General features: G+C 49.1%; 4 non-coding genes across 4 annotated transcripts; 1 reads left to right on the forward strand and 3 right to left on the reverse strand.

Annotated features, from left to right (window-relative positions):
- Positions 1-219: 219 nt before the first annotated feature.
- Positions 220-291, reverse strand: TRNAA-UGC (transfer RNA alanine (anticodon UGC)). The gene has a single exon. It is a non-coding gene; the product is annotated as a tRNA-Ala (tRNA).
- A 12,282-nt stretch (positions 292-12,573) lies between these two features.
- On the forward strand, positions 12,574-12,646 carry TRNAV-CAC (transfer RNA valine (anticodon CAC)). The gene has a single exon. It is a non-coding gene; the product is annotated as a tRNA-Val (tRNA).
- A 296-nt stretch (positions 12,647-12,942) lies between these two features.
- Positions 12,943-13,014, reverse strand: TRNAQ-UUG (transfer RNA glutamine (anticodon UUG)). Its single transcript has one exon. It is a non-coding gene; the product is annotated as a tRNA-Gln (tRNA).
- Positions 13,015-17,558: 4,544 nt separating this feature from the next.
- Positions 17,559-17,630, reverse strand: TRNAA-UGC (transfer RNA alanine (anticodon UGC)). Its single transcript has one exon. It is a non-coding gene; the product is annotated as a tRNA-Ala (tRNA).
- Positions 17,631-19,104: the final 1,474 nt, after the last annotated feature.

Raw genomic sequence — 19,104 nt, forward strand, 5'->3', positions numbered from 1 at the left:
TGAGGCAGCTCCGGCTGTTTGTTGTCTAGACAGGGCCCCAGTCTGGTAATGTGAACTAGTCACAAGAAGGATAGTCTTGAAACGTGAGCGACGGAATATGTTCAATGTAGTGAGATGCGACATAAAATTATAGTCCTCTTTACCAGAAACCCAAAGAGGATGTAACAGTATATCCTTTAAATGTTGGCGTTCATGCGTACCCCAAAAAATATATGCACCTGGAGATGCCGGGGATTGAACCCGGGGCCTCATACATGCAAAGCATGCGCTCTACCACTGAGCTACATCCCCTCACGTAAAACACACCATCGTAATATCTGTGCCGTCCGACCCTCGGCCCAGTAATTCTGCAAATGAAATCTAGTTTGTAGAAAAGGTTCGGCAGTGAAATCGAAAGTGATAATCGATGCAGGACCGAGATTGTTTCTGCTATAGGGACTGCTGGTGGCTGTGCTACATCCCTTTACGATAACGTTCCACTAATGTTAGAGTCGGCACGGAGTTTTTTGTATGTGGGAACTGTTTTCATTCTCTATCTCTGTTCTACTTTGGGATGTTTCCTCTTTCGCCTCGCCACAGAAATCAGAAGGAATGTGTCAGGCTTTCGTTTGCCACCACATTCTCATCACCTGGTATAGAGCGAACTTCCCACAATCTTTCTTCTGTTTTATCTCTGTCCGCAGAATATCGATTTTCAGGGATTACAGCTGGCTTCACTAGCAGGAATATGTGTCACTGGTGTTGTGCCACAGAGGGCCGATCCAATAGCAAAGCACCACCACGTGACTGCTTGGCACCATGTGCTGCTGCTTTTAAACAAGCACTGGCAATGCCAACAGTTTGGACTTTTATCTAGGCCTGGGAAAGGCACTTGCCAGGCACCACCCTAGTGGTATTAACTGGCCACTGATGGTACCAGCAGCAAAATGGTGTGTGTACCTGGGTATCTAATAATAGTGCCGGCAAACGTCTAATACTTAAATCTTAAAACACAAGCCATCACAGTAGGCTTTGTCAATGCATGTTTTTATCAAGACTTCAGTGAAGGACACGCATGGTGCTTGTGAATGTAGACTTGGTTACGACATTTTAATTACACCGGTGGCACTTTACTCCTGCAATTAAGACATTAGCCCTCAGAAGACTGCTTTGAAAAAACACTGGCAGACATTTCGAGTGCAAAGCTAGATGGTAAGTCTTGATTAAAGTTAACTCAAAGAGTTCCCATAATTAGGAGTTTTGGGTCTGGAGGGGCAGGACTGGGTGGGAATGGCCACATGGCCATGGCAGTCAATGGGTGGGCAAATAACTAAACAACACTTACAAGCTTTGGTTCCCTCCTCAGATGCCTTTTTCCCCGATCTGGACTCTAATGCAATAGTTTCAGCATATAGGTGGGTGCCACCTAATAGCCCAAAGTAATAAAGGATCTAGGTGGCAACAGTGTCTGCCTCTCAGTGCTGGCACACTTAGGTGAGTGAGGGGAGGTGGCAGGCCCGTCTAGGGTCTGCCGCTGCCCACATCCTCTTCCTCTCTGTCCCATCCACCAAGTTATCTTTTTTTTATTTATTTTTTTACTTTTATTTATTTAGCTTGGCAGCACAGGAACAGGTGAGCTACATACAGGACAAGTATAATCAGAGCAATGCAGGTAATACAAACATATAAAGCAAATTCAAAACCAGTTTGTGCACATGTGGCAGACATCCAAGGTGGGTGTGGGGGCAGTGAGTGAACAATTCCGGAGGTTGTGCGGGAATAGCAGGGGGAGAGGACTGGAGATGTAGAGTCCGAGGCAGAATCAATGGGAGCCATGTATGAACGAAACCTTGACCAAATATCTCTGGGTCTTTAGTGGGTTGGCTGTTGTATAGCCCAGGATTCTTCGGTGTCCGATGCCCATGTGACCGCCCTGAGCCACTGTGCATGGGTGGGTGTGGTAGGCCGAAGCCAGCAGAGTAAAATAGAGCGTACAGCAAGTGGCATGCAAAGTCCAGCCAGGTTTTTGGAATCTCAGCGGAGCTCAGAAAAGTCATGGAAAAGACAACTCATTGGGGATAGGGTAATAGGGTGATCGAGGATAGCTGACATAGTAGCACATACTGCGCTCCAAAATTGAGTGAGACGGGGGCAGGACCAAATCATGTGGATATAGCCAGCGTTGTCGCAGCCACACCTGGGGCACCTTGGGGACAAGTCATTTGAAATGTGGTGTAGTCTGCTCGGGGTGTAGTGGTATCTGTGGTGCACCTTGAATTGGATCAATTTAAAGCGGGAGTTAAAGGATACCTGATGAATACATGCACACATTCGGGCCCATCGTTCATCTGTGATTTCGAGACCAAGGTCATCCCCCCAGGTATGTCTTAACTTGGTAAATGTAGGGGCCGATCTAGCCTGTACCAGGGTGTAGAGTCTGGAAACTTTGCCCCTCATGGGGGTGGGAGAGGTAAGCTCCGTAACTGCAGGTTCATCAGGTGGCAGCACTGGGAAACTGGGGTATTTGTGTTTAAGGATTTTCCGGAGGGGTGACTACTGAAGCCAAGCGGATGGTCTCCGCTTCAAGGACAGTGGAAGATCTGGCCACTCTATGAAGTTACCCTGTTCGAAGAAGTCCCATAGTTGTTCATATCCAGGCTCTGCCCACCGGCGAACGATGACGGGAGGTACATGTGGGACCTCCGGGAGGAAGTTCCAAAGTGGAAAGTTACCATGAAAGGGGTGGGCGATGCCTAGTAATTACCATGTTTTAGATAGGGCCAGAGAAGTAGAGGCCGCCGGGTCAAGTGAGTCTAATACCCTCGGCATGGGCGTGATAACCAGGGAGCAAATATCACGATCGCTGATCGATAGCTTTTCGAGTCTGACATGAGGTGGGGGGTCCAATGTTTTAAACAAGTGTGAAGTGTATTGGAGTTGGGACACCAGCCAGTACTTAAGGAAGTCAGGAGCACCGAAGCCGCCAACCTCCATCGGGATGGTCAAGGTCTTGAGTTTAAGCCGGACCATGTCTGAGTGCCAAAGAAAGGTATTAAGGGTACGAGTCAGCACCCGGAAGAACCAGCCGCTCGGCCACTGGGGGATATTGGCGAACCTGTACAGAAGCTGGGGTAATACTACCATTTTTAGTATCCCTATCCTGCCGGCAAGTGAGATCGGGAGCCTACTCCAGCGACTTTTGTCGTAAGGCTAGTGAGGTATTTTTGGTAGTTCTCTTCAAAAACCTGTTCGAATCGGCGAGACACTACTATGCCCAGGTAGGTAAAGCTTGACTGGGCCCATGTGAATCGCTGGGTATCAGGAGGGGGGCGTGTGCAGGCAGTGAGCGGCAAAAGGGTAGATTTAGAGCAATTTACTTTGAGGCCAGAAACTTGTCCAAAAAGGATATCTTCCAATATCGGAGCCAAATTGGTGTCGGGGGAACGGATGAAGAGAAGGGCATCATCAGCATACAGGGATACTATGTCCGCGAAAGGTTCCATCTCTATGGCAAAGACCAGAGGAGAGAAGGGACAGCCCTGCATAGTGCCCCTAGTTATTTGGAAAAGGGGGGAGCATCGGTCCTCAGTACGAACCCTGGCCACTGGGTTGGAGTACAGCAGCCCGACCCAGGAAAGGAAGCGGGGCAGAATTTGCATTTTTTAAGAACCCGCCAGAGATTCTCCCACGAGACAGAATCGAAGGCTTTTTGCATATCGAGTGCCACTGCTACTGCATGCAGATTTGGGTTAATCCTGCTTATAATGTTGAAGAGACGCCTCAGGTTCAGAGAGGTGGAGCGTCCCGGAATAAATCCCGCTTGATCGGGGTGAATGATATGCGGCATGTAGGGGGCAAGGCGTAGGGCTAGTAATTTGGCGTACCCGTTGATAAGCGAGAGTGGACTATAAGAGCAGCATTGAGTGGGGGGTTTACCGGGCTTCAGCAAAACGGTTATTGTGGCTTCACAGAGCGAAGGGGGAAACAGACCTACCTCCACTGATTCCTCCCAGAGGGCCATTAGGCGAGGGAGTAGGAGTGATTTGAAGTGTTAATAGAATTCAACGGGAATGCCATCTGAGCCTGGGGATTTCCCTGATGAGAGTGAGTCTATGGCATCCAAGAATTCCCCGGTGGTGAATGGATTCTCGAGACATCCAATGGTCTCAGGGGAGAGGATCGAGAGGGGAAGCTTATCTAGGGAAGACTAGATCTCCGCTGTCGGGACATTGTCTGCATTGGCATATAGGGATTCGTAGAAAGAGAGGAATTCAGAGTTAATATCTTGCAGGGACGTGGCTAGGGTACCATCGGGTCTCTCCACTCCAGGGATGGGAGGGGCACCAAATTCTCGGTGGAGAAGCCTGGCCAGAAGATGGCCTGGGCGTTGACACTCGCCGTATTTCCTCGCAAGTCCCGGGCTGTCCAGGAACCTCAGTTCGCGGTCCGCAAGAAAACGGAATGTGTCAAGTTCCGTACCGATTGATGCCAGGAGTTCCGGAGTTTGGTGTAGCGAGCATTGAGCTTCCAGTGCGGACAGCATGGCTTTGCTTTCAGCAATATTTCTGTGAATTGTTTTAAGGATGCTGTTCTCCTTAGACAGGGCAATACCTCTTATATAAGCTTTGAAAGATTCCCAGAGGGTGGCCTGTGAGGACACTGTGTTGGTGTTAATTTCGAAGAACTCCTCAATGGCGGTCTCCAGCTCTGAGCTGAAGACGGGGTCGAGGAGAGAGTGAGGTTTCATTATCCAGTGTCTGCTGCGGTCACGATCCGGGCCCCAACAAAGGGTAATAGTCACCGGTGAATGAACAGAGAGGGTTCTGGGAAGGATCGATAGGTGAGATATGTTCCTTATAAGTATGTCACACACTAGCCATCTATCGATTCAGGAATATGAGTCATGCACCGAAGAGTAGAAGGAGTAGGAGCGGGAGTCGGGATAGAGAAGCCTCCATGCGTCCACCAGGGAAAGACTGGGGAGAGATGACAGTGTAGTGTAGGCTGCTTTGGAAAGTCGGCGAGGTCTGGAGCCGTATCTGTCAAGGTCTACGTCAAATATCGTATTAAAATCACCTCCCCAGAGGATTATTGTTAGCAGGAAGCTGTCAAGGAGAGACGTGAGATGTGAATAGAACTCCAGGTCGTCGATATTGGATCCATAGATGTTTAATAGGACCACCTCCTTATTCTGCAGACTACCATGGACTAACACATATCTGCCCAGGGGGTCGATCTGTGTAGATATGGGGTTAAATTTAAGGCTCCTGTGAATTAGAGTCATAACTCCCCGGCTTTGGGTAGAATAATTAGTAAAGTACCTCTGAGGGCCCCACATTTTGGCAAATCTTTCACAATACTCGGTGTAGGCGTGCGTTTCTTGTAAAAACAGTATTTTGACCCAATGGCGTTTGGCCTGAAGCTGTAGTTGTTTCATCTTCTTATAGTTTCCCAGCCCCCGCACATTCCAACTCATGAATGTCAAGTTATCCTCAGTTGACAGTCCAGAGGTGGTCATTAGAAGTGACGGATTAACGGGGTGGTGCTCCCCATGATCGGTCACCATTTGATCAGCCTTGCAATAATAACTGAACAATATTGCCCCATACTCTACCTCCCCTGTGGATACCAAGCCTTTTTTAACATAAAACCCAACAACGCCCACCCCCTCCGACGTCCCGCCCCCAAACAAACAGAGGAATGACAACCCCATGCCCAAACAACCAAATCCAAACCAATGGCATCAACGCCGGGGGGCCTGTGAGCTGGCCTGGCGGCGGTGCTCCGGACCGGAAGGCAATTTAAGGATAAGCATGGTGCCTAGTGATGACATCTTGTGCCACCCGGGTAGGACTCCACCTGGGTGGAAAGGGCATGATCGCAAAATATAGAAACAATTTTCTCACGTATGGGGGAAGTAGCCCCCTAATCAATCAACTAGACCAGGAAGGTGACTGAATTTAACAGCAACTAATAGAGTAAACTAGCAACAGTGGATGAGCGCTGCGGAGAGAAATTGAACCAGAGAGGCGTTCAGTGATAACTACGAGAGTCTCCCATGGGATTATGAGGCCAGCCCTAAGGACCAGAACATACATGTCATAGACCGAAAAACTCGAGTAGGCGGAAGACAGCCCCTTCTCACGCTCATCCACCGGGTAGACATTTCTGTACCAAGTCGGAGTCCCAAATCATGAACAATCAGCCAATAAACATAACATTGACAATGTGTGTTTCAAAAGGGGGTCAGCCGGGGAAATGTTCATCGATAAATCTGGAGGCCTCCTCAGGGATTGTGAAGAAGTAGACCTGGTTGGAATGTTCAATGCTCAATTTAGCGGGGTATAACATGGAGTATTTGACCTGCAGGTCTCGAAGCCTCCTCTTTACTGCCAGGAAGGTTTTGCGTTCACGTTGGACTGCCACCGAGAAATCAGGATATAGATGGATCCTGGCAGCGCCCAGAATGAGTTCACCCTTGGCTCTAGCCGGCCTGAGCAGGGCGTCACGGTCACGGAAGTTTAGAACTCTACCTATAATGGGTCGTAGTGGTGCACCCGGTCTGGGCTTTGCAGTGAGGGCACGGTGGGCTCTCTCGATCGCGAACTATGGGGAGAGTTTTGGAGTCTAACAATTTTAGTAGAGTGCACTCTAAGTAATCCTCCATGGGTACCTTTATGCCATCTTCGGGTACTCCGATAATGCGGAGGTTGTTACGTCTCCAGCGTGATTCGAGGTCCTCGTTCTTTTTCTCAACCTCGGCGACACGGCCAGAAAGTGTGGAGACCTCCGCCCTTAGAGAGCTCAAGTTATCCTTGGTGGTACTCACTCGTGTCTCGATCTCGGCAACCCGGCCGTCGGTCCTCTCCATATGAGCCTTGATAGAGGATATAGTGCCATTCATGTCGTCAAGCTCTCTGTGGAGCGTGGTGAACACCTCCCGGATGTATTCCATCATTTTTTGAGCGTCTGCCGGGTCCGAGGTCGAGGGGTTAGATGGTTCCTACCCGGACACCTCCCCCACCGGCCCCAACGGGGTTTTTGTGAAAATGTTAATTGAGCATTGCTTCTTTCCAGCTCCCTTGGTCATGGCACCAGGCGGAGGGTGGGCCCGAAGGCCTGGGCGGGCGGCAGGAGTGTCGAGGCAGGTCGGGAGGCAGAGGGCAGGACACAGAGGATGGTCGGACAGGCTATTCAGAGCATTCGGGCGCCCAGAGGACGACAGGGTTGAAGTGGAAAGTAGTGCTGTAATAGGATGTGGAGTCTCTGGTCACCACTGCCCGCCAGTTCGCAGGTCCGGGGGGGATCTCCCTGGCCGGCAGTGGTATGAGGGCACTGAGTGGTCAGTGAGTGGATCCCCTGGTGTCGACCGCCCCGAAGATCACGGGTGAAGGCCAAGAACCGGAGATCAGTGTGCCGTGACAGGGGTGGAAGTAGGAGCAGCTATGGGCACTGATGTGGTTGAGCAAACTGGGGAGTCCACTTCCTGTGTCGGAGGAGAGGTCCGCCAAGGCTCCCAGCAAGGCAGTGGTGGACCACAGAGGGGTTAGCAGGACGCCCACGGCCAGGCAGCGAGGAGACAGTCACTGCAGGGGTCTTCGATCCCAGTATATCCAAGTAAAGCAGAGGGTCCAGTCACTGCGCGCCGCGGTAGGGGGGACCAGCCTGGTGCACCACTAACCATGGTCTGTGTGGTGTCCCAACTGATATATGTGGCGCAATGAGCGGGAGGTGTATCACCACGGCGAATACCCCATGCAGGCACTACGGTGGAGAGCAGTAGGATCCACACCAAGAGAAGAGGTCCCAATCCAAGGGCCAGCAGCGGGCAGCGTGTGCCAACACCTAAGTGGTGCACGGGTTAATAGATGACGGCGCCCGAGGAGTCTGTGTCCCCCCCGACAGGGCCCACCAGGTCGCGTTAGGAGCGGGGGCCCTGTGCGTCTGGCAGGGTAGCAGGGCAGCGGAGCGTGACGACAGCCACAGTGGGTCCCGGCACAGAAGGTCCAGGTTCCGGTCGTGAGTCCAGGGAGGGAGGCGACGCGTGCCAGCACCGGCAGCACTACAGTGCGGATGGGCAGAGTGTCTGGTGGGACCCGAAGGGACTCACCGCAGTAGCCAGGAGCGGGAGCGTCCCGCAATCCGGTCCCAGAACAGGAAGCCTCCTCTCCGGATCCACAAGAGGCACTGATAGGCAGCACGCCGCCCTGGGAGAGGCGGCGGAGCAACAGCTCTACATTTGGGGTTGCACCCCGGGGTCCAGTCAGGGGGCTGGTGTCTGCGCACAGGCCGCAACGGTTCCTCGAGGAGTGGGGAGAAGGTGACGCCGCACCGCACAGTGCCCCTCCCCCCAGTAGGCCCCGGATCCTCAGAGTCAAGCCAAATGACTCTGGAGCAGAGGAGCGGGGCAGAACGGCGCCAGCTCCCGGCCCAATTTCAAAGCACTGGATCTCTGCGATAGGGTTGATTCAGGACGCGGGGTTCGAGCAGCACACGCCCGGGTCCTGCAGCAATTTAATAGGGTGGCTGGCCCAGGTTTTAATAGGGCACCAAAGGAGGATTCAAACAGGAAGGCGCCCCACGAAGCGGAGTTCACAATCAGGCGGCCATCTTCTATGAGAGCTACAGCGCCCCCCTCCCCAACCAAGTTATCTGAGTTGTGATGTGATAGAGATGCACAGAGGGATACAGAGAAAAAAAAGATTTCAGTACAGGGAGACAGGATTCAGAATGAGAAGGCAAAAGAGTGGGGACATAATTGAAGAATGCATGAGGAAATAAAGTGGACTGAACTGGAAAACAAAAGGGATTTATACTGAATGGTAAGTGTTATTACTTGGCTAGACTAGCTAATTTGGTTGCATCCTGCCTGAAGCTATTTTCTGACATGGCATTGCATTTTTACTGGCATCAAGGGTAAATTAAAGCCAGTATGATGAGCGTTCCTATATCGCTATACTGGCATATATGGGTGCAGCCAGTCGTGACATGTTTTCTTATTGTGGCATGGCATTTTTACTGACAACGTCAGCAGGACTATGTTCTTATGTATGGATACTGGCATATAAGGGCAAACCACATCAAGGATAGTGGCCCATCACAGCCTCTGAGCGACTAGATCTCATTGCAGTACACTTGCTGTGGAAGCAGACACATGCATGTATGTACGCATGTACAAATGCGTAGACTGTGGCTAGTGTCTGCACTTTGCACAACCACATACACACTCTAATTTCACTTTCTTCTATCATTGGGCTTTGGTAGCTCTGCACTAGTGGTGGAGTTATGAGCTATTAATCCGCGGATTTATGTGCCTCTATTGCTCTTCTTAGGTACTCCTCCACTTATCGATGCTCCATGGAATGTGTCCCTGTTGAGTCTAGCATGATCTCTAGATTAAAAACTGTTACATAGTACCCACTGAACCCTTGCTTTTCAGCTCTTTTGTCTCATCACAAGTATAATCATCCAACCGATTCTTGAGGCCCTGCTTCGCTGTAGCTGTTCCAGGAGACACCTGGTCCTTTGCAAAAGAATAGTGCGAAAACCGTACAGAAACATCTGACCTCTTGAAGACTGGTGTGCACCTTACTTCCTCCCACTTTCCGGCAGGAGATTTATTTATTGATTACGGTAGCGCCACCCACGCTGCAGCATCGCGCTCTCCCTCTGTAAGGCGGCAGAGGTCCCTTAGCATCTACTCTCTTCTTGGGGCACATTTCTTCTGACCGGCGGCGGATGCCGCCTCTTCTGCATTTTACTTTTGCAGCGGATGCTGCTTCATGCGTGTTCTGGTTTGGAGCTGCTATCGCGGAGCTGGGCACTTTCTCCCTCGGCGGGAGCAGGCAAAACACTTGATGGCCGATGCCGCAGTGCTGCAGGCTGACCCGCACTCCGGCTGCACAAGCACCCTCTTCACACACGGCTGCGGCCAGGGAGGGTCTGCCGGTGGGTCACTGGGCATCCACTCTCTCCTTTTCTTGTGGCAGTGGGTGCTGCTTCCTTTTCTTTCTCCTGCGGGCAACAGATTGTGCTGCAGGGGTCCGTCTTCCTCGTCGCCATTGGTGGGGGGCGACAGTGGACACACGGCCAGCATCACAAGTGCTGGGGGTGCCAGCATCTTGGTAGATTGCCGGGATCACCCAGACTTTCTGTTGTTGCAGGACAGGATCCCAATGGCCCATGGGGACATGGGCCTGGGCGCACTGTGGATGCCGGGAGCATCCTGGATGGAGGGTGGCCTGGGTGGACCCAGGGCACCATGCTGAACTGGGGGGCCCCTATGGGACTCCCGAGAATGGGAACTTACCACCGTTGCTGGCACCCGTAATATCCCGGTAACACACGGATTTCAGGCACCGGTAATGGTAAGGTGAGTTTGCTGGTAGCCGGCCGGTGGCTCAGGCGGGTTACCGGCCAACTCATAATGAGGCCCAATGTCTTTTGGACTGACATACTCCTGCCCGTATTGGAAGTGAAAGAGCTTGAGGGACTGGTTAATCTTCTTTATGGCCAAAGCTGTCTGAACTGGTCAGGGTGCGGAGTAACAGCTCTCCTCTAGCCCTACACCAGCTTAGGTTTCCTAGGAGTCAGCCGTTAGTAAAACTCTATGTATGGAGCCACTGGTGATGATGGTTGACCAGCTGGGATTCTTCATGAAGCAGTGTGTGCAAGATGCCCATATTTATCTAATGGTGTCAACCGAGGAGAGCATCCGGCAGCTCAAACAACCCTCCCAGAACATTAGAGACTGGAAGAGGACAAACACAGCCCTTCCAAGACTCAGTTCTTGTTCTATCCCTTAGCTCTGCCTGGGAGAGTTCACTTTACATATTGTTTCTGCGCCAATATATTCTACAGTTAAGTCCTGGGCTTCTTTGTGTTCCCAGACTGTCCCTTGCAAAGCATGTTGTATTCACTATCTAATCTGATGAACAAAATCTACAGCTACTGAAATGTATGTCACCTCTTTGCCTAAAGATGGTTTTAGGACAGTAGTTCAGGGACTGGTGTGATTAAGAGTGGACTGTATGAATTATCTTCTGTATTTCCACGCAAAGTCAAATCTGGCACCCCTAAGGCGGTCTAACATACTGAAGCCCTGCTTGTATATGCATTAAGGATGTTAGGTCAAATTTCTCCTGGTCACTGCGTCACAATGGGGGGCAAGCAACATGATAAATAAAGCTCTATATTGTTTTAAAAACTTTACAACTGTTCAGCCCAGTGTTTCTGTCTATTTGGATTAATTCATATTATATGTAATCAGGTCATCTAGAAGAAAAACGTTGATTCTCTATTAAAAACAAACATTAAAAAGTGGATCCTTTCCTTTTCTAAGGGGGCTTGTGCAGTGTGGAACGCATCTGAACCTGTGCTGTGCACTGTTACCGTGCACTCTGAATTCTCGTCCACCATGTTTTAAAAGACTTTTTGAGGAGTGCTCCTGCAGCTTGAATTGCAATTGGATGTTTTGGATTTATTAAGAAATTACTGTATTTGTGATTATTTAGTACGTGTATGTTGCAGTTCTCTATTTCTCTGGAAATTGCCCTCTGGTTCCTTTTGGGCGGGAAAAGTGTTCACAATACTAAATAACAATAATAAAGACAATTCCCTTGCATAAGATTGCTCAGGCCTGCTGTGGCCAGCACACAGCCATACTGCCCAGGCACCCTCTTGCAACCAACTCGTTAAAATGCCATTATCGGTCACAGGTTGATACATCTGTAGGGTTGGTCACAATATGCACAACCAGAAATACACTTCACACACGCATGCTCAAGCCCTCTAACGATATTCATTTTCTCTGAGACAAGTGATGACATTCAACCAATGGCGTTCCTGGGCTGCTGAGTTACTGGGGTGCCTTCTGGCTGCTCTGTGGTAATTGCATCGGCAGAGCCCCAAACCAACACATGGCAGAGGACACCTGGGAGACAGTCACACAGCTGTCTATTGAGTCTATGTGATGCTGGAAGCTCAAACAGGATGCATGTCTTTAAAGCACCGCATCCACGTGCTTCTCTCTGTCTTCCTCTGGCACGTGCACTGCTGTGCTATAGCCGCCATCCTGCGCCCCCTGTGTCATACTGGGCCCCCTATGTGTCGTCCTCTTTGGGTGTGTGATTCAAATTCATGTGGCTCTCTGGGCATTGCATTTTCCAGGGAAAACAATATCTCTTCTGTTGCTGATAAATCGTTCAGGTGTGTGGCGCATGGTATGAGGTGCATAGGTGGTGGTAGTGATCTAATACAGGGACACTCACCTGTGCCAGGTGCGGGCACAGGTGGTTGATGCAGCACTGGAGACAGATCCACGTTTACAAAGGATTTTGGATTGATTTGGGGCACTCAAAATGAAACAATACATTCCTTTAAAACTTCAAAAGATGGGGAGTGTCCATGGAGTAAGACATATATATTAACGGGATCTTGGTCGCAAGTTTAATCCAGTGTACAATGATCTGTCTGACTTCACTGGCATGGAAGGAGCCAGCTGGCTTAAATGTTACTGTGTTGATATGCCGTGCTTCAGCACCCCCTTCCATGCGCTATCATAATAATGGGAAAGAAAAGCACACGTACAGTTCCGTTTCCGTAGTGTAGTGGTTATCACGTTCGCCTCACACGCGAAAGGTCCCCGGTTCGAAACCGGGCGGAAACACTTTTAGCGAAAGCCTCTTTAATCCTCACTTTTCATCTTCCATAGTGAAGTCCATATGCACAACGTGATATGAACGAACACTATTTTAAAAACTATTTAGTAGCAAAATTAATACAGATTACATTTTTTATAGTGATAGTATGTAAAGAACACGGAACAAAATAAAGTCAGACGAAACTAAGACCGACTTTCGTTCATGATGTATTCGAATTGTAAATACTAGGAGCGGGAATGAATGAAATAAAGGGAAATAAAATTGAGATTCCGAAAAGCGTCTCATTTCAGTGAAAAATGTGAGGTTCCACCGAGATTTGAACTCGGATCGCTGGATTCAAAGTCCAGAGTGCTAACCATTACACCATGGAACCATACACTTAGTGTCACGGTACCCCTAATTTTTAGCTAAGCACAGGTGCCCTGAAATCTGCAGTACTACGAGATTTATGATAGCCTAATACACCCTTTCCCGATATCAGTAATTCTTAATCATTGGGACTTTGTATTATACTTATGTCTTTGTAAAGAGCTTGTCACGGAGAATGAGTACCTCAGGGAGCACTGAGCAGAGGTTGAAACCCCTTAACATATGCACCTTACCATCTCACCTGCATGGGATTTCATGACTCTTTCTTGCCTTTGGACCACTCATAGAATACAGGCCTGGAAAATTATGTTAATTCCCCATTGCCGTCATGATGCCATTCTGGAAAATGACTTGAAATGGCTGTTGCATTGGGCTCTGTTCAGAAAAGACTCTTGGGTTTTCTCCTCAATTACCATATCTCCAAGTGAGATTAGGCAATTTAGTATCTAGCACAGTCCCTGAACATTGCGAATTTTACAGCTTGTGAAAGATTGATATGATTGTATGAGTGTGGATTATACACAACAGTATGATGTGTTGGCCTTACTACAATGAAATAGGAATAATGTAAGGAATAGTTGAAAAGACTCTTGCTGGGGTGGACTGGGTTGTTGGCTCTTCTGCCGAGTACACCAGGCTGCCCCAGTGCCCACCCATTGGTCTAGCACAAAGGCAATCTCACTAGAACCCATTGCTTGGTTCATAACGGAGTGAAGATCCCAGGCACGTACCCCATATGTTTCAGTAAAGAGCCAGCCTCCCTTTGAACCATGCCTGCTGAGCCTCCTTAAAGCCCCACATCTTGTTCCAGTAGAGATTCAGCATTCTTGGGACACCCCCACCCCCTTGCCCAGCTGCCAAGTTTTCAGTCTATGTATGTGTGACATTTACATATTTGGAATGTACTTAACTGTTGGGGGGCCGCAGGTGGACACACTGCCGGCCTCTCACGTGCTGGGGGAGCCAGCACCTTGGTAGTTTGCCAGGATCACCCGAACTTACTATTGTTGCAGGCCGGGACCATGATGGCCCATGGGGACATGGGCTTGAGGTGCCGGGGGCACTGTGGATGCCGGGAGCATCCTGGGTGGAGGGTGGCCTGGGCGGACCCAGGGCACCATGCTGATGCAGGAGGCCCAGACCAGCGAGACCTGCCGGACCGTGATCACATGGTGTGGGCCTGCAGGCCAGGGCTGGGGACTGGCAGCTGAAAATATTTAACTGTTTCCAAAATCCAGGTCTCACTCCTGCAACCTTCCTGAACCTCCCGCTCAGGACGAATTGTGTATCTCTGGTTTTGGGCTGTGGGGAGTGACATTATCTAATTCTTTTCACCAGCCGGGGCTGGAAACTGCAAACGGGGGCTGCTCTTTTTCCAGCCCTATGTGTCCACCTGCCGTGTTAGGCTAAACACGGGGCTAATTGCTCATGGTCATTTCCTCTGTAAAGAGGATGTTTCTCTGCTCGATCGTTGGTGTGACATCCATCGCTGACAAGACATAAACAAAATGGCCCCCGGGTCTCTGAAGTCACCTGGAAGGTGTGAAGAAGACCTTGCCCTTCCAATCGTGAGTCCCTCTCCCTCGGGACAGCCACCCCTTCCTGTCCTGCTGCCTTTCTCCACCTGGGTTACCTTTGCTTTGTGACCCTTGTGTTTGCCGCCCTGTGAATTGGAGTTGGAGGGGCCTTGGCCCTCCACCATGTTATTGCCTGGTGCCCTCATGCCCCCCTTTCAGGGTGGGTGTGCCATCTCTCTAACATATGACGTCGGGTGCTGCTATGCCCTCATCCCGAGCTTTAACCTGCTGTTGGCCTGGCATTTATCCTCGCCTGAAGCCCATAACAAATTAAGCCCAGGCATAATTATTTACAAAATATTAATATTCAACATGCAAGTCCACACAGACGATCAGTAGCGTACGTGCTTCAACACTTCTGTCCTCCAGCACCCAGCTCATTCTAATGCCATCAGCTCTCTTTTCAACATTGTACTACTTTTGACTGGCCGCAACGGCCAGAAGGGGTTGTCGCCCCTTCGCTGCCCCCATCCTCCTCCTCTTTGCTTCTTCTTTTTTTCTTTTAATAAAACCATGCTCTCTCAATCCGTCGTTAAAATTCAATAATATGTCTGAGCCCACCTGAGATAGGTCAACCCCATCTTTATCGTAGTATCCTGGTACACCCCAATTTATTAGGCCATCCCTAAACATTGAGAAACATGCTCCCCTGCAAAACTTTGTCATGTCCATATTCCATTTTTTCTGGCACTTCTCCACAGCCATGTGTGAATTTGCACCCCTCCATATTTATCTGGGCACGATTCTGGCCATATGAGTCCACAAGCGCCCCCTTCCTCGCTCAATGCCCAGAACGTGGCGCACATTTCCTTAAGCAGCTGCCTTCTTCCCAGCTGTGCCACATTGTTCCCCCCCAGATGGGTTATTATTGTCTCTGGGGGTCACTCTTCACCCAGTAGCGGCTCTCTGACCTCCACCCGGCAATCCATGTGGGACCTTGTCCCAGGAAGCTCTTCTTATTATGCCTCTGAAGATGTTAACACCTCCCATCAGCGTACTGGAACTCTCTACCGGGAGGTCCCCTGCGAAAGAGTGTTTCACCGGCAGCCCTGATATGACAAAGCCACTGTCACATTAGGGTGTCGATCACCAGAGTCATTTTGAAGCATGCAGACATGGATAGTGGGTGCAGTTAGAGTACCACGAGATCAGGCTTAGGTCAAGAGAGGGGTTTTACTGTTTTGGATTCTGTCAGGCCTCCCTACGCATCCTTCCCTCTCCCCACTCTCTGCAGACACAGGCACTCTATATATGACATTGGAAGACAAGGTACACATGTCATAGCAGCCTGGATTGGACACTGACTACATTCTTGTTTTGGGCCAATCTGCTGTAGAATGTTGCCTTTATAAAGGCAGGAAATGTGGTCCTCAGTTGATTCATCTTTGGATTCTCAGAAGAAGGAGAGGAAGGATTCATTGGAAATGTGTTGGGAATGGTTAGTTTATACCAAAGTTCTCTGCCATAGAGCTGAAGACAGAAGGCTTCAGGGCAGAGGCAAGCTCTACTCTCTAACCCACCCAAGGGCACATTTGGGGTGACCAGCTTGCGCAATCTAGCCAATCATTTTTGAAAAGTCTGCCCTGTACCATTTGAGCACTTCGAGCGGACTCAACCTGTCTCAGCGCCCATGATCTCGTGGGACCACCAATTGAAACGGCTTGACACTGACTCGATCCAGAAAGAGCTCCAATAAGCCTGACTCGATGCTGCTGAGCCCCAATCACAATAGACATGCGCATTTGAAGAATCTTTGTCCCCCTTGTCTGCCTCGGCACCTCAGTAACTTTTAAGCCACCTTTCTTAGCCATTTAAAAGACATATCCTTGAACATTGAAATGTGCTGCTAAAATCATTGGCCAGCACCCCTGTCTTCACACTGAATGCCCCTTTATTCCCATAGTGTGTATTCTCTCCGTTTCCTTTAGAGAGGTGGGTCTTTATTGTTTTTAATTTGTTGTATGCACTGTACGTATTTCCTAAAGTTCCTGTTTTTGTAGAACCTTGGTTGGGCATTTATTCATGTTGGTACCACCATACTATTGGTGTTTGTGTGCAAATGTAACAGCTCAAACGCCTCAGAAAGAATTTAGACTGCCCTTTGCCACAGTTACCAAAAGAGGCATAGGGGGTATACCTGTCGGGTGTGTCGGCTTCCCCTTTATGACTGCGCTCATTGCTGGTTTAGTAGCAGTCTGGGGCTGAGTAGGTGTTTTGGACACTACTCACCCCTGTGCTCCTACAGAGCAATAGTCATTTCGTCACCCCGAATGTAAAATTTTCTGTTATGCCCCAGCAAGGTTTGTGCCATACAAAACACAATACATACATGCAATAAAACATGCCTGTGCTATGCTATAAGATCCTTGTGCACTGCCACAGTGAGGCGTTATGTATTGCCGTATGCTGAAATGAATGTACTACTGCTTGCAGACGGCGGCGAATCAAGTGCACAGTTTTACTTTGACTATGTACATGTTAAGAGCGTTGAAACAAAGTTTAAAAAAAACACATCAACGAATAGGTTATGATAATTTACAGCTATTTTTAAAGAAAACATTTAATGAATTCTATTTTTCCCTTTTAAAGAACTCCTTCGAGGCACTTCAGAGAAGTCACGTGGAATGTTTGCCTGCCCAATCCTGCCTGCTGCTGCTGCTTCCCATGATCACTTTGTTCTATGCTATCTATATTTGTCAGTCACCATCTCTCCAGGGGTTTTGTTTACTGTGAACCCCATTCGCGGTATTGCTGAGGCAGCTCCGGCTGTTTGTTGTCTAGACAGGGCCCCAGTCTGGTAATGTGAACTAGTCACAAGAAGGATAGTCTTGAAACGTGAGCGACGGAATATGTTCAATGTAGTGAGATGCGACATAAAATTATAGTCCTCTTTACCAGAAACCCAAAGAGGATGTAACAGTATATCCTTTAAATGTTGGCGTTCATGCGTACCCCAAAAAATATATGCACCTGGAGATGCCGGGGATTGAACCCGGGGCCTCATACATGCAAAGCATGCGCTCTACCACTGAGCTACATCCCCTCACCTAAAACACACTATCGTAATACCTGTGCCGTCCGACCCTCGGCCCAGTAATTCTGCAAATGAAATCTAGTTTGTAGAAAAGGTTCGGCAGTGAAATCGAAAGTGATAATCGATGCAGGACCGAGATTGTTTCTGCTATAGGGACTGCTGGTGGCTGTGCTACATCCCTTTACGATAACGTTCCACTAATGTTAGAGTCGGCACGGAGTTTTTTGTATGTGGGAACTGTTTTCATTCTCTATCTCTGTTCTACTTTGGGATGTTTCCTCTTTCGCCTCGCCACAGAAATCAGAAGGAATGTGTCAGGCTTTCGTTTGCCACCACATTCTCATCACCTGGTATAGAGCGAACTTCCCACAATCTTTCTTCTGTTTTATCTCTGTCCGCAGAATATCGATTTTCAGGGATTACAGCTGGCTTCACTAGCAGGAATATGTGTCACTGGTGTTGTGCCACAGAGGGCCGATCCAATAGCAAAGCACCACCACGTGACTGCTTGGCACCATGTGCTGCTGCTTTTAAACAAGCACTGGCAATGCCAACAGTTTGGACTTTTATCTAGGCCTGGGAAAGGCACTTGCCAGGCACCACCCTAGTGGTATTAACTGGCCACTGATGGTACCAGCAGCAAAATGGTGTGTGTACCTGGGTATCTAATAATAGTGCCGGCAAACGTCTAATACTTAAATCTTAAAACACAAGCCATCACAGTAGGCTTTGTCAATGCATGTTTTTATCAAGACTTCAGTGAAGGACACGCATGGTGCTTGTGAATGTAGACTTGGTTACGACATTTTAATTACACCGGTGGCACTTTACTCCTGCAATTAAGACATTAGCCCTCAGAAGACTGCTTTGAAAAAACACTGGCAGACATTTCGAGTGCAAAGCTAGATGGTAAGTCTTGATTAAAGTTAACTCAAAGAGTTCCCATAATTAGGAGTTTTGGGTCTGGAGGGGCAGGACTGGGTGGGAATGGCCACATGGCCATGGCAGTCAATGGGTGGGCAAATAACTAAACAACACTTACAAGCTTTGGTTCCCTCCTCAGATGCCTTTTTCCCCGATCTGGACTCTAATGCAATAGTTTCAGCATATAGGTGGGTGCCACCTAATAGCCCAAAGTAATAAAGGATCTAGGTGGCAACAGTGTCTGCCTCTCAGTGCTGGCACACTTAGGTGAGTGAGGGGAGGTGGCAGGCCCGTCTAGGGTCTGCCGCTGCCCACATCCTCTTCCTCTCTGTCCCATCCACCAAGTTATCTTTTTTTTATTTATTTTTTTACTTTTATTTATTTAGCTTGGCAGCACAGGAACAGGTGAGCTACATACAGGACAAGTATAATCAGAGCAATGCAGGTAATACAAACATATAAAGCAAATTCAAAACCAGTTTGTGCACATGTGGCAGACATCCAAGGTGGGTGTGAGTGAACAATTCCGGAGGTTGTGCGGGAATAGCAGGGGGAGAGG

Source organism: Ambystoma mexicanum (assembly GCF_040938575.1).
Source record: "Ambystoma mexicanum isolate Mex_15411 chromosome 12 unlocalized genomic scaffold, UKY_AmexF1_1 Mex_chr12_unloc.2, whole genome shotgun sequence".
Classification (NCBI taxonomy): Eukaryota; Metazoa; Chordata; class Amphibia; order Caudata; family Ambystomatidae; genus Ambystoma; species Ambystoma mexicanum.